General features: G+C 39.5%; 1 long non-coding RNA gene across 1 annotated transcript in view; it reads right to left on the bottom strand.

Moving 5' to 3' along the window:
• Positions 1–801: 801 nt before the first annotated feature.
• The window catches only part of LOC139042579 (uncharacterized), a 48,908-nt gene continuing 35,244 nt past the window's right edge, over positions 802–14,465 (bottom strand). The window contains exon 3 of the long non-coding RNA XR_011499479.1: positions 802–1,956. This is a non-coding gene — a long non-coding RNA (uncharacterized lncRNA). The remainder of the gene's footprint in view (positions 1,957–14,465) is intronic.

The raw sequence follows: 14,465 nt of genomic DNA, 5'->3' as shown, positions 1-14,465 counted from the left end.
GAATATTTAACCAAAATTTTATTTTAACTACATTGTAGAATGGGGGCTGAGGAGACAGTGAACATGAGATGCAGGTGGAGGACTGTGATGGTGAGAGAGCACTAAGTCCTCATTTTCCAACGTTGGAAGTTAATAGATAATGCCTGGAACTGAAAAATCAAGAAGTAGCAACATAAGCCTATTTTTAGAAATACGGTAGTAATTGTTAGATGAATCAGTTGAGAGGATTGCCACTAAGGTGTAGGAAACAAAGGTGGGTTCAGGAAAATGTTGATTTTCATAGTAAGCCTTATAGATTACTTGATTTTTTTCAACATTATGTGCACGCATCATTTGGATAAAAACAAAAACAAAAAAATTAAAACTCAACAATAAGAAAATGAACAAGTGGATTAAAAAAGAGGCTAATGACCTTAAAAAATACCTCACCACAGAAGATATGCAGATGGCAAATAAGCATATGAAAAGACGCTCCACATTATACGTCATCAGGGAAATGCAAATGAAAACAACAATGAGATAGCACAACACGTCTATTACAATGGCCAAAATCCAGACACCAAAAGCTGGCAGGGATGTGGAGCAATGGGAACTCTCATTCGTTGCTGGTAGAAATGCATAATGGTGCAGCCACTTTGGAAGACAGTTTGACAGCTTCTTACAAAACTAAATAATCTCTGGGGCTGTCCCTGTGTCTAGTGGTTAAGTTTGGCATGCTCTGCTTTGGTGGCCCAGGTTCAGTTCCCAGGTGCAGACCTATACCACTTGTTGGCAGCCATGCTGTGCTGGCAACCCACATACAAAATAGAAGAAGAGTGGCACACATGTTAGCTCAGGGTGAATCTTCCTTGGCAAAAACAAACAAAAAAACTAAATATACTCTTGTCGTATGATCCAGCAATCATGCTCCAGTCACCCAAAGGAGTTGAAAACTTATGTCCACACAAAAACTGGCAGGAGGACGTTTATAGCAGCTTTATTCATAATCGTCAAAACTTGGAAGCAACCAAGATGTCCTTCAGTAGGTGAATGGATAAACAAACAGTGGTACGTCTAGGCAATTGACTATTATTTAGTGCCAAAAAGAAATGGGCTACAAAGCTGTGAAAAGACGTGGAGGAAATTTAAATGCATATTACTAAGTGAAAGAAGACCAGCTGAAAAGGCTACATCCTGCATGATTCCAACTCTATTATAATTCTGAAAAAGGCAAAACTATGGAAACAGTAAAAAAAGCACTGGTCGCCAGGGGTTTGGGGGAGAAGCACAGGGGATCTTAGGGCTGTAAACTATTCCGTATGATAGTATAATGGTGGATACATGTCACTATACATTTGTCCAAACACATAGAATGTGCAACACCAAGAGTGAACCCTAATGTAAACTATGGACTTCGGGTGACAATGAGATGTCTATGGAGGTTCACCAATTGTAACAAATGTTCCACTCCGGTGGGGGATGTTGTGCTTGTGTCGGCACAGGGAGTATATGGGAAAGCTCTACCCTTTGCTCAATTTTGCTATGAATCTAAAATTGCTCTAAAAAATAAAGTACATTTAAAAAAATAAGTAAAAGAGAAAAAGATGTATACAGTCCCTGCCCTAATGGAGTATACTTACTAGCACGTGTTACTCCTGAAAAGAAGGGGGAAAAGTCCATAAATACTTTTAAAACATTTGTTTAAAGTTGATTCTAGACCTTGATGTACTGGGTGCGGAAGGACCAGAGGGGCAGTCTCCTTACAGAACGGTGCCAAATACAACCTGTTCTGATCCACCCAGTGCAGTGCCCTTCATCCACACATCAACTGAGAGTTGGGATGGCTTTGAGAGCATTGAAACTATACATAGTTGTCTCTCGGTATCCATGTGTAACTGGTTCCAGAACCCCTGTGGATCCCAAAGTCGCGGACGCTCAAGTCCTTTGGTCAGCTCTCTGTCTCTGTCCGTGCGGAAGCTGTGGATAGAGAGGACTGACTGAGAATCCAACAGAATCTTCGCACCAGAAGCATCTTAAAAGAAGTTAAGAACAAACATTATTCTACAAAAGAAAACACTAGGGCTCGGAGAAATTAAGTAAATTAAAGTGAGAGTAAATTCAGTGGTAGAATGTGTTTTTGATGCATCATCTCACAAACACCCTAAGATACCCTGTGATAATAGAGTCCTTGCTTTACAGATGAAGAAAATGAGAGGCTAAGAAATTTACTCAAGTTCCCACAGCAAGTTAAATCATCTGCCACTCCAGAGCATGTGGTCTAACCCTATACTGGACTTCCTCTTTTAGCACTTCATAAACATAAATCTACTTGGTGGTAGTGTTGTTTGGTCATTTGGTTTGAATTTTAATCTCACTCAGGACAGTTCATCCTCTTCCTTGGTTTGTTTTCTAGGCTTCCTTTTCAGGATAAATTATTCCAACTTTGTATTGCTATCAGTGCTGCCATCAAAGGAACTGTGAATTTTTTGTCAGTCACGGAATTCTAAAACCTTCAGAGTCAACAGCCACTTTAATCTCCCCTTTCTACATATCCAAAACTTATAACCTGGAAAAGTTTATCTGAAAATCTGATGTTTCATTCATTCATGTATTTATTACTTTTTTCAACAAATAGTCATTGAGCACCAAGTATGGGCTAGGCCTTGGGTATACAACCAGCATAACAGACATGGTCCTTGCACTCATGGAGCTTAAAGTCTCGTGGAGGAAATAGACATGAAATAAGCAAACAGATCAATACTTAGAATTAGGAGGGTCTGAGACAAGGAAGAGTTTATGTGTTGAGAACCTAAAATACCTTGTGTGGCCAGAGTGTAGTAAATGAAGAGGAGAGTGGTAAGAAATGAGGTTGCAGAATTCAACTGAAATCTGGTCATGCAGGCCCTTGTAGGCCATGAAAGAATGTTCTATTTTCTATTAAATGCAATGGGGAGCCAATGAAGGTTTTAAAGCATGTTTAAAAGCTCTCTCTGGCCCCTGTGGGGAGCACAAGAGGAAGGGGCAGGAGGAGAGGACAGGTTAGTCCTTAGGAGCTCTGTTACTGTTTACCATTCAAGAGATGGTAGGGGGCTTGGAGATGGAGAGATATTGATGGATTTGAGAAAGATTTTGAAAGTGGACTCAGTAGCATTTGGTAACGGGTTGGCTACTATGAGCAAAGAAGAAGGAATTTGCAAAGATGACTCCTTGGTTTGTGGCTTTAGCAAATGAACAGATGGTAGTTCCATTTATTTAGATAAGGAAGACAGGAGGAGGAGGAGCAATGGTTCGGTCTTGGACAAGTTAAGTTGGAGTTGCCTCTGAGATATCTGAGTAGGCAGTTGGATATACAAGCCTGGACCTCAGAAAAAAGGTCTGGGCTGGAGATAAAAATATGGGAGTTAACAGCATTTTGGTGGTATTTAAAGTTATGGGACTGGATGAGATCACCCAGGGGGAAAATGGAGAGAGAAAAGAGCAACAGACTTCAGAAGGAGTGCTGAGGAGAGGAGCAAGAGCTGGCAGTGAGACTTAGATTAGCCTGAGCATGGAAGGGAGGAGGGGCCAGCATGGCTGGCAGAAAGGCCGAGGGGAGAGTGTTTCAATAACGGTGCAAGCAACTATGCTGAATGCTGCTGAGAGGTCAAGCTGAGGTCTGGAAAGTACCTATTGGATTTGGCATTATTGCTGTGGAGTGCTGAAGCTTAGTCCTCTCTTCCCAGAAAATCTGTTATGGGCACCTCCCTCCAAGTCTGTGTTTGGTGATGACACGTTGATAGTTTGACATCAGCCATGGTGGGAGTATTTACACCGTGGAAGTTGGCAAACACTACAAATTGGTTTTTTCCCTTGGATAGCCGATTGTTAAACACGTACCAGCATGCCACTGGCAACACGACTCCATTGGGTAGGTGAAATGGGTGAAGGAGGGCATTGTACGGTGACGGATGGTAACTAGACTTGTGGTGGTGATCACTACCCAATCATGTTGTATGCCTGAAATTTATATAATGTTACATACCAATTTTACCTCAGTGAAAAAAATGAAGGGGAAAATGGCCTTCTCTGCTCTCTCTGCTCCCCTCAAAAAGTTTTCAGAACATTTTTCATGGAAATGAATTCTTTTCAAAGCAACTAGCCGAGATCCTGAACTTCCTTTGAAGTGGGCGGTTACTTTTCCCACAAGACTCTAAAGTCTCAGCCTTTTAGTCACTAACCTTCACAAATTTGATGCAGACCAACAGGAAAAAAATTCAGTGTGGTCATATGAAGAATTTCTTCCAAGGCTGAGATGCTATAATTCTGAGTTGGCTGCAAGAAATTCCAGGAAGCACAAGCAGTAACCACATTTCATTTACTCCTGGGTTTATTTACTTGGTAAAAATAATCATTAGAAGATTCCAGAATTCAGAGGCTAAGAGATGACATTTTCCCCATCTTGCTTTTCATTTAAAAAAAAGAAACAACGCTTGTTATTCTATGAAAATGTACATGAGAAAATTAACTGGAAGGTGGAAAGTTTGATATTTTCAATATCATGTCAACTGAATTAGATCACTTGATAATCAAGCTAATCATCAGATAATCAGGTATTAAGATAAAATATTTAAACAACTATGCTTTTGACATTATTTTGGTTGTGACGTAGTCACAGACTAAGTTCTGTTCTTGTCTAGAAGTGGCCTAGATTGAACTGAACGCGGTGCAGAGTCTTCAGTTTACTAAAGAAGTTGGCATGCAAACCTAGTCCAGGCAGCTCTGAAAGTTCGTTCTTTGACACATCCTTACTCCAAATTCATAGCAGTGATAAATAAAATTTATCAAGCTTAAAAACTAAATAAACACTTCTGTGACCCAGGATTGGGACAGAAATGCAAAGCTATGAGCTAAGCGGAAGCCACTAGCTTACTGGGCTCTAGGTCTGGAACCAGGCAATATTAGCTAGAGTTTGGCTCTTCCAGAGTAAATTAAAATAAGAGTTCCATGCCGAGATGGGAGACTGAAGCCAGGCTCTCTGCTTGAAGCCGGAGGCAGAGGCAGGCTCCTCCTACTCATGCAAGGAGACTAAAATAGAAGCTATTCCTGCCCGGGGCTATAGCTTTTAGCAAACTGTGGACTTCAGGGAGAGAGAGGACACAGATATAACCTTGTACTAGGAAAGGGAGCAGCCAACTGCCTAGCTTGGTGCCTGGATCTGTGTTGTCCTCTGTATCACCGTGGGCTGGATCTCTGAAGCTCCATCGGTAGGTCTGGGTCTGAGCTGGAGTCCAGGGAGCCAAGTGCAGAGTGAAGACCATCACAAAACCACTAGACAGGGAGGGGACAGCACACTCCCTGGGAGCAGAGGGAAGAAGAGAAAGAGAGACACACAGACAGAGGGAATGTAAGCCCAGTCTCAAAACGAGCTCCTCAACCAAAACCCAGTGCTGAGAAAGACAGCCAACAAAACGAAAAATAAGAACATAAATTTATTCCTGTTGAAACCAATTTTATGGAACCATCTGAGGAGAGGTCTAATATGTTTAGAATGTTCAAAGAGGTATATGTAGGAATAACTTCCATTAAAAAAAAGGGCAAGACATTATGAGAAAAATGCCAGCATAAATGAAATCAGAATGCATGGATACTGAAAAGAACAACTAGAAATCTTGGAAATGAAAAATAGAGTCATTAAATAAAAATCTAATGGATGAGATAAGATCTAGATTGGAAAGAGGTCAAGAGAAAATTAGTGAATTGAAGAGGATGCTGAGATTTCACCCAGGAAACAGGACAGAGAAACAAGAGATAAAAAATGTGAGAAAGCAGTTAAGAGATAGACAGAATCAACTGATGGGCTTCAACATATGTCCACAAGGAGTTCTAGAAGACGAGAATGGAAGAAATGGTGGAGAAGCAATTTTTAAGAGGTAATGGCTAAGAATGTTTCACAGTTAAAGAATCATCTGAGATCTAAGATTGAAGGGTCATATAGAGTGCCAAACAGGATAAACATACAACCACACATCTTAGTGAAACTGTGCAACATCAAAGATAAATAGAGGGGACCTGCCCAGTGGTGTAGTGGTTAAGTTCGTGCGCTCCACTTTGGCAGCCCAGGGTTCACTGGTTCAGATCCTGAGCGCGGACCTACATGCTGCTCATCAACCAAGCTGTGGCAGCATCCCACATAGGGGGAACTAGACGGATATACAACTTTGTACTGGGGCTTTGGGGAGAAAAAAAAAAAAAAGGGAAGATTGGCAAAAAACCCATGTAATTGAATCACGGATTTTGTCAAACAAAAGCTAGTTCCACTCACTTAATTATGGTACCTAACAATTAACCTTTCCTGGTTAATCTCATATGGTAATGACAGTCGTCTGAAGCACTAGATTGGTGTGGAAAAGGTGACATCAGTCTGGATTTAAGAGCTCCTGCACAAATATGGGCATGGATTGCAGCCATATACGTAATACAAAATTCACATGTATTTTTAAAGCAAATTCTATAAATCTTGGAGAGAGTAGAACTTCAATCTATTTTAAAAATTTGGATGGTTAGATGATCACATAACATCTCTATTTATAACAGCAGTGTCTCTTCCCTTGGCTTGCATTGGAACTTATTTTCAGGTTTTTAGATGAAGATTAAGGGACTGAGAAATGTGCCCTTGGCCAGTGGGGAGCTGTAGAGTTAGAAAAACAATTTCTAAGAATTTTTCATTTTAACCATTAAATAAATATTTTAGTATATTTGTACATACAGAGCGTATATTTTTACCTACTCTAATCTTTCTGTGTGGATGTAAAAATATATACACGAGAAAATGATAATGGAACTACTGACAGATGCTTTGGTGCAGCTGCAAAACAGAAACATTTCTCTCTCTGCTCGTATCCATTCCAGAGAGAGAGCTCCACAAACCTGCTGAGCCGGTGGTTCACTGACGCACTGTTTTCTGTCTGCTTCTTAACAAGGGACTCCACATTCCACATTTGAGCTACGTTTTATTTTAACTACCATGTTCTTGGCTTTTCTCTTTTCATGTCAGCTTCACCCTTTAACAGCCTGTTCAATGTGATTTCTCAGATTCAGACTCTGACTTGCTTTTTTTTGCCCCTCAGAAATGTCCTGTAATTTTATCTCTTGTTTCCCAAAGTGTGGCTCTCACTCATGTATTTCATGAATAACAGCCTCTTCCCAAAGGGGTCCAAATTAGTAGAGTCATTCTCCAGCTCCACTTAAAAACCATGTTTAAACTCCAGTACAATTGCTTCCATTCTCTGCTTTGCTTCTCCTGTTTGATCTGAACTATCAAGACATTACCAGATGAAACCACGAAAGACCCCAAAGAGCCAAAGCAATCCTGAGAAAGAACAAAGCTGGAGGCATCACACTTTCTGTTTTCAAACTATACTACAAAGCTATAGTAATCAAAACAGTATGGAACTGGCATAAAAATAGACATATAGACGAATGCAACAGAATCGAGAGCCCAGAAATAAACTCTTGCATATAAGGTCAACTAATATTTGACAGGGGAACAAAGAATACTCAATGGGGAAAGAATAGTCTCTTCAATAAATGGTGTTGGAAAACTGGACAGCCACTTGCAGAAGAATGAAATTGGAACCCTATCTTACACCACTCACAAAAATTAACTCAAAATGAACATTAATAAAAAAATTAAAAATTAACTCAAAATGGATTAAAGACTTAAACATAAGACTTGGAACTGTAAAACTCCTAGAAAAAAACATAGGGGAAGAGCTCTTTGAGACTGGTCTTGGTAGCAATTTTTTACATATGATATCAAAAGCACAAGTAATAAAAGCAAAAATTAATAAGTGGCACTATATAAAACAAATCTTCTGTACAGCAAAGGAAACAAGCAACAAAATGAAAAGGTAACCTATAAGGTGGGAGAAAATATTTGCAGATCATATATCTTATAAAGGGTTAATACCCAAAATTTGTAAAGAACTCATAGAAATCAATGGCAAAAAGACTAAACAATCTGCTTAAGAAATGGACAGAGGAATTGAATAGACATTTTTCCAAAGGAGACATACAGATAGCCAACAGGTACTCGAAAAAGCATTTGACATCACTAGTCGTCAGAGAAATGCAAATCAAAACCACAATGAGCTATCATCTCACACCCGTTAGAATGCCTGTCATCAAAAAGACAAGAGATAAGTGTTGGTGAGTCTGGGGAGAAACGAGATCCATTTTGCACTGTTGGTGGGAACATAAACTGGTACAGCCACTATGGGAAACAGTGTAAAGACTCCTCAAAAAATTAAAAATAGAACTACTGTATGATCCAGCAATTCCACTTCTGGATATGTATCCAAAGAAAATGGAAACAGGATCGTGAAGAGATATCTGCACTCCCATATTCATTGCAGCATTAGTCACAACAGCCAAGACATGGAGACAACCTAAGTGTCCATCGACAGATGAATGGATAAAGAAGATGCGGTATATACAAAAAATATACAATGGAAAATTATTCAGTCATGAGAAAGAGGGAAATCTTGCCATTTGTGACAACGTGAATGGATCTTGAGGGCATTATGCTAGGCGAAACAAGTCATTCAGAGAAAGACAAATACTGTATCTCACTTATGTGTGGAATCTAAAAAAGCCAGACTCATAGAAGCAGACAGTAGGGCAGTGGCTACTAGGGGCTGGGTGTGGGAGAAATGGAAGCTGTTGGTGAAGGGGCACAAACTTCCAGTTATGAGATGCCCAGGTTCTGGGGATCTAATGTACAGCGTGGTAATTATGGTTAATGACACTGCATTATATATTGAAAGTTGCTAAGAGAGTAGATCTTCAATGTTCTCATCACAAGAAAGAAAAGTTAATTATGTGACGTGATGGAGGAGTTAGGAAGCGCTGTGGTGGTCATCATTTTGCAATATATAAGTATATCAAATCAACACGTTTTACACCTCAGACTTAGACAATGTTACACGTCAATAAAGCCGGGAGGAAAAAAGACATTACCAAAATCTAGCTTTTGTTTTTGTGATGGTGGCTTCTCATTTTTGAAAACAAAATTTGGGGGGATGTCTTAGAATTATGTAATGCCCAGGAATAAGTTATAAGGTAGTAGTATTGTGGTTGCACTCCAGTATTAATTAGACTATTCAATTTCTTGCACACACACCCATGTATTTCTGTACCTTTGCTTGCATTGGGCACTCCATTTGGAAATTGATTTCTCCTTTGCTCCTCTGCCTCAGCTGATAAAGAAACTGAGGTCTGGAGCCTGACTTACCCAAAGTCGCACAGTTAGTTAGGGCGTAACTAAGCCTACAGATTATCTCTGGTCTCTTGCTTCCCAGGGATTTTTCCACCACATCCCACTGCCTTTTCAAGGTTCAGTGCCGTATTTCAGAGGCTTCTTTGAAAGCTTCAGGTAGAAGTAATCTGTCCTTTCTTTGAACTCCTACATGCTTTAATTGTACCCCTCTTGGGATGCTTATCATTTTTTATTTTGTATTATGGTTATTTGTGTACACATCTTTTCTTCCCTCAGGGAGCTCCCTGAGGACTGGGATCTGCCTTACTCACTTTCGTGTCTCTCAAATCATCTAGCCTTGTATTAGTAGGTATTCAGTGTACATTTGTTAAATTAAACTCCCTTTGGATTTTGGACATCTTGTGGCCACAAAAAGCATATAGAAATCAGCTGCAGCAACATGCCAATCAGCTTGGGGAAATCTTTCAAGCTCTGCTCTCCTGCCTCTCGCTTCACACCTCCATGGTTCTAGACCTGCACTGTCCCAGAGAACTTTTCATAATGATGGAAACATCATCAGATATAAAACATTTTACATTTGAACTGCCCAGTATGGTACCACTAGCCACATATGACCATTGAGCATTTGAATGTGGCAAAATTGAAGAACTGAAATTTTAATTTTACTTAATTTATATTTAAATAGGCACATATGACTAGTGGCTACCACATTGGACGGCATAGTCTAGACTATCTTGCTATCCCATTTTGACAGATCTACTTGTCTTGGCCCTTTAAACTTGGTTACACAACTGCCTACTTAGTCGGAAATGGTGCTGGTTTCCTCCAGCCTCCAAGTTTCAGGATTCCACTCTTGACCTTCCTCCTTCCCCACCTTCCTCCCCAGGACAAAGATGAAACTCATAAAGCTTTTCCTAAGCACTCTAATCTTCAGTGACTTCTCTTGCCTCAGATTCTGACTATGTCTATAAAGTATAGATAAAATACTTAGATAATGTTACATTGCTCGCTGCTGCTTTGAACCTTAGTATTACAAACTCCTTTTGTGCAAGGACCGCACGTTCCGTATCTTCTGGATCCTCTCTGGTGCATCTTATGGTGCCAGTTATATTGAAAATGTTCTATAAATATTGATCAACTGATTGAAGATAAAGAAAAGGAATCTAGTATGAGCGAGAGAGGACAGTATTTGAGACATACAGGAGGGAGCATGTCGATATCTTGAGATTTACTTAGCACCCTAAAAACGAAAGGACTTTTAGAGATTATTTCTCTTATTTCCCATCATGGTTTTGCAAACATCCCTTAGTATTGTTTTCCAGTCATCTAAAGAACTCAATTCAAAATTTTTTATGAATACCTATGTGGCAAAAACTATGTTATCCGTTTCGAATGTGTTCCTTCCTAATACACTTCTATCAAAGGAATGTTCTAACCACATGTATGAGCTTCATTGTAGAGAATTTACTGGGAAATTGAGAGGTTGCTAGACGCTCAAAACAGCACATTTGGTGGAACCAGGATTAGAATTTGGCTCTATGTTTGTTCAAAACCTCCCCTAGAAATTAGGCTCTGAACATGTACAACGCTATCCTTCTTCAGTGGATGGAGGAAATCTAGGCAAAGGCCTTAGTGTGGTGCCCAAGTCTATGAAACTACTTTCGTTCACCTTTCCCTCTTGCTTGACATCCAACTTACACTTTAGCAAGATCGGGCTCCTGCAGGAATCTAGTTTATGGCAAAATTCCTGCTGACCACACCCTGAGTGAGACCACAGCGAGTCTTTAAGGGGCTCTGGCAGGAAGACTAAGTAAATTAAGGATAGCTGCAAACTTAGAAGGCCCAACCCTGGAATTCTCTCCTGCAGAGCCATGCTGTCTGCCTGCCCATGCTCCAACCACTAGCTCACGGTGCCCAAAATATGAAAAGAAAATAAGAAGCCAGAAGGGAGCTGTCCTCGTGGGACAAGAATTTCAGCTGGCAATAGTTAATCACATTTTTCCAGCTATTTTGACATGTGTTATATAAGGGAACCAATTCCAAGACAAAACAAAAAACAAAATGCTTCTGGCTACAGAAGTGCAAATATAGAGTCAATTAGATCTGACTTTTCCTTTTACCTTTTTATTTACGTAGGATGGATTTGTTTTAGCAATTTGTTTTTTACTTCCATGAAGCCACAAATCTAGGATGTTATTCCTCTTGCCATTTACTGCTCATTTTTATTTCTGCTAATTTCCATACGTTTAAAATATGTTTTCAATTTGCTGAAAATACTTATGAATCATACGCATGCATGCATGTGTCCAATAAATCACTTTTATAGGACCAATCGAATCTGGCATTCTTTCATAGCTTGCAGTGGTTCAAATTTTCAAGGTCTTAGCCCTGTTTTGAGCTGCAACTTGATGCTCAGAAAATAGGTAGGTCAAAGGTAAAGGTTCCGTTTACAGGGCTTTGACCAGATATATCTAGATTTAGTCCTGAGTAATGTGGAGGAAATAACTCTGTCTCATCCCCATTTATATCAAGACTAAGGAAGTACTCTGGATCTACACCACCCAGTGTAGAAATAGCAAAGGTGACATTGATCTGGTGACTGTTGGTGATGTGATTATGATGTAAAAATACCCTCGAAATGCTAATGAAGCCCAAATTATACTTCCATTTCTGACTTCTCTCCTGAACTCCAGGGTGATACATATCATTTCTACTTGAGTATCTAACGGTCTTCTCAAACTTAACATGTCTGGAAAAGGACTCTCGATTCCAAACCTCCCTGAAAGTCGCCATTCCCCTAGCCATCCCAATTTCAGTGAACAACATCGTCATCCACCTGGCTGGTCATTCTGAGAGTTTTGACAAATCTATACACTTCTGTAAACAATACCACAATTAAGACGTAGAATACTTCCACTATCCTAAAATATACCCCTATACCAGTTAGTAGTCAATCCTTCCTCCTACCTTCAGCCCCTGGCACTCACCGATCTATTTTCTGTCCCTATAGTTTTGCCTTTTCCAGAATGTAATATAAACAGAATCTCACAGTATGTAAATCGCACTTATCATAATGTATTTGAGATTCATTCGCATTAGAGTGTTTCAATAGCTCATTCCTTTTTATTCCTGAGTAGTATTCCATGGTATGGATGTACCACAGTTTGCATGTCCATTTACCCTTTGAAGGACATTTAGGAGGTTTCCAGCTTCTGGTGATTATAAATAGAACTGCTATGAACATTCATATATGAGCTTTTGACTGAACACAAATTTTCATTTCTCTTTGGGTCAGTACTCAGGAGTGGCATTGCTAAGTTGTATGGTAAATATATAACTTTAAAAGAAACTGCCAAACTGTTTACCAGAATAGTTGTACCATTTTACATTCCCACCAGCAACAAATGAGGGATCCAGTTTCTCCCTAATCTCATCAGCATTTGTATTGACTTTATTTTTTATTTTAGTTGGTGTAGTAGATATGTGATGATATCTATTGTGGGTTTAATCTGCATTTTCTTTTTTTTTTTTTTTAAGTGGTGCCATGTCCGCACCCAGGCTCCGAACTGGCGAAACCCTGGGCCCCCGAAGTGGAGGGTGCGAACTTAACTGCTCGGCCACTGGGCCGGCCCCTGGTTTTAGCTTTTTTTTTTTTTTTTTATTGAGTTATTGATAGGTTACAATCTTGTGAAATTTCAGCTGTACATTAATGTTTGTCAGTCATGTTGTAGGTGCACCACTTCACCCTTTGTGCCCACCCCCCACCCCACCTTTCCCCTGGTATCCACTAAACTGTTCTTAGTCCATAATTTTAAATTCCTCATATGAGTGGAGTCATACACAGATTATCCTTCTCTTGCTGGCTTATTTCACTTAACATAATTCCCTCAAGGTCCATCCATATTATTGCAAATGGAATGATTTTGTTCTGTTTTGCAGCTGAGTAGTATTCCATTGTATATATGTACCACATCTTCTTTATCCATTCGTCTGTTGCTGGGCACTTAGGTTGCTTCCATGTCTTGGCTATTGTAAATAATGCTGCAATGAACATTGGGGTGCATAGGACTTTTGGGATTGCTGCTTCAAGCTCTTTGGATAAATACCGAGTAGTGGCATGGCTGGATCGTATGGTAGTTCTATTTTTAATTTTTTGAGGAATCCCCATACTGTTTTCCATAGTGGCTGCACCAGTTTGCATTCCCACCAGCAGTGTATGAGGGTTCCTTTTTCTCCGCAACCTCTCCAACATTTGTTACTATTAGTTTTAGATATTTTTGTTATTCTAACGGGTGTAAGGTGATATCTTAGTGTACTTTTGATTTGTATTTCCCTGATGATCAGCGATGATGAGCATCTTTTCATGTGCCTATCGGCCATCAGTATATCTTCTTTGGAGAAATGTCTGTTCATGTCTCCAGCCCATTTTTTGATTGGGTTGTTTGATGTTTTGTTGTTGAGTTGTGAGAGTTCTTTATATATTATGGATATTAAGCCTTTGTCAGATATATGACTTGCAAATATTTTTTCCCAGTTAGTGGGTTGTTTTTTTGTTTCAATCCTGTTTTCACTTGCCTTGAGGAAGCTCTTTAGTCTGATGAAGTCCCATTTGTTTATTCTTTCTATTGTTTCCCTTCTCTGAGAAGACATGGTGTCTGAAAAGATCCTTTTAATACTGATGTCAAAGAGTGTACTGCCTACGTTTTCTTCCAGAAGCCTTATGGTTTCAGGTCTCACCTTTAGGTCTTTGATCCATTTTGAGTTTATTTTGGTGAATGGTGAAAAAGAATGGTCAATTTTCATTCTTTTACATGTAGCTTTCCAGTTTTCCCAGCACCATTTGTTGAAAAGACTTTCTTTTCTCCATTGTATGCCCTCAGCTCCGTTGTCAAAGATAAGCTGTCCATAGATGTGTGATTTTATTTCTGGGCTTTCAATTCTGTTCCATTGATCTGTGCACCTGTTTTTGTACCAGTACCATTAATCTGCATTTTCTTGATGGTTAAGGATGTGGAACATCTTTTTGTGTGCTTATGTGCCAGCCATGTACCCTCTTCAGTGAAGAGTCCAAGTCTGTTGCCATTTTCTAGTCGGATCGGTTTTTTTCTAACTGTTGAGTTTAGAAAGTTTTTTTTTAATAGTCTGGATATAAGTCTTTTGTTGGGTATGTGCTTTGCAAATATTTTCTCCCAGTCTATTCCTTGTCCTTTTTAAAATACTATATCTTTTA

Source organism: Equus asinus, chromosome 30 (genome assembly GCF_041296235.1).
Source record: "Equus asinus isolate D_3611 breed Donkey chromosome 30, EquAss-T2T_v2, whole genome shotgun sequence".
Taxonomy (NCBI): Eukaryota; Metazoa; Chordata; class Mammalia; order Perissodactyla; family Equidae; genus Equus; species Equus asinus.
Note: the sequence above shows the minus strand (reverse complement) of the source record. Positions and strands in the feature narration are given on the sequence as shown.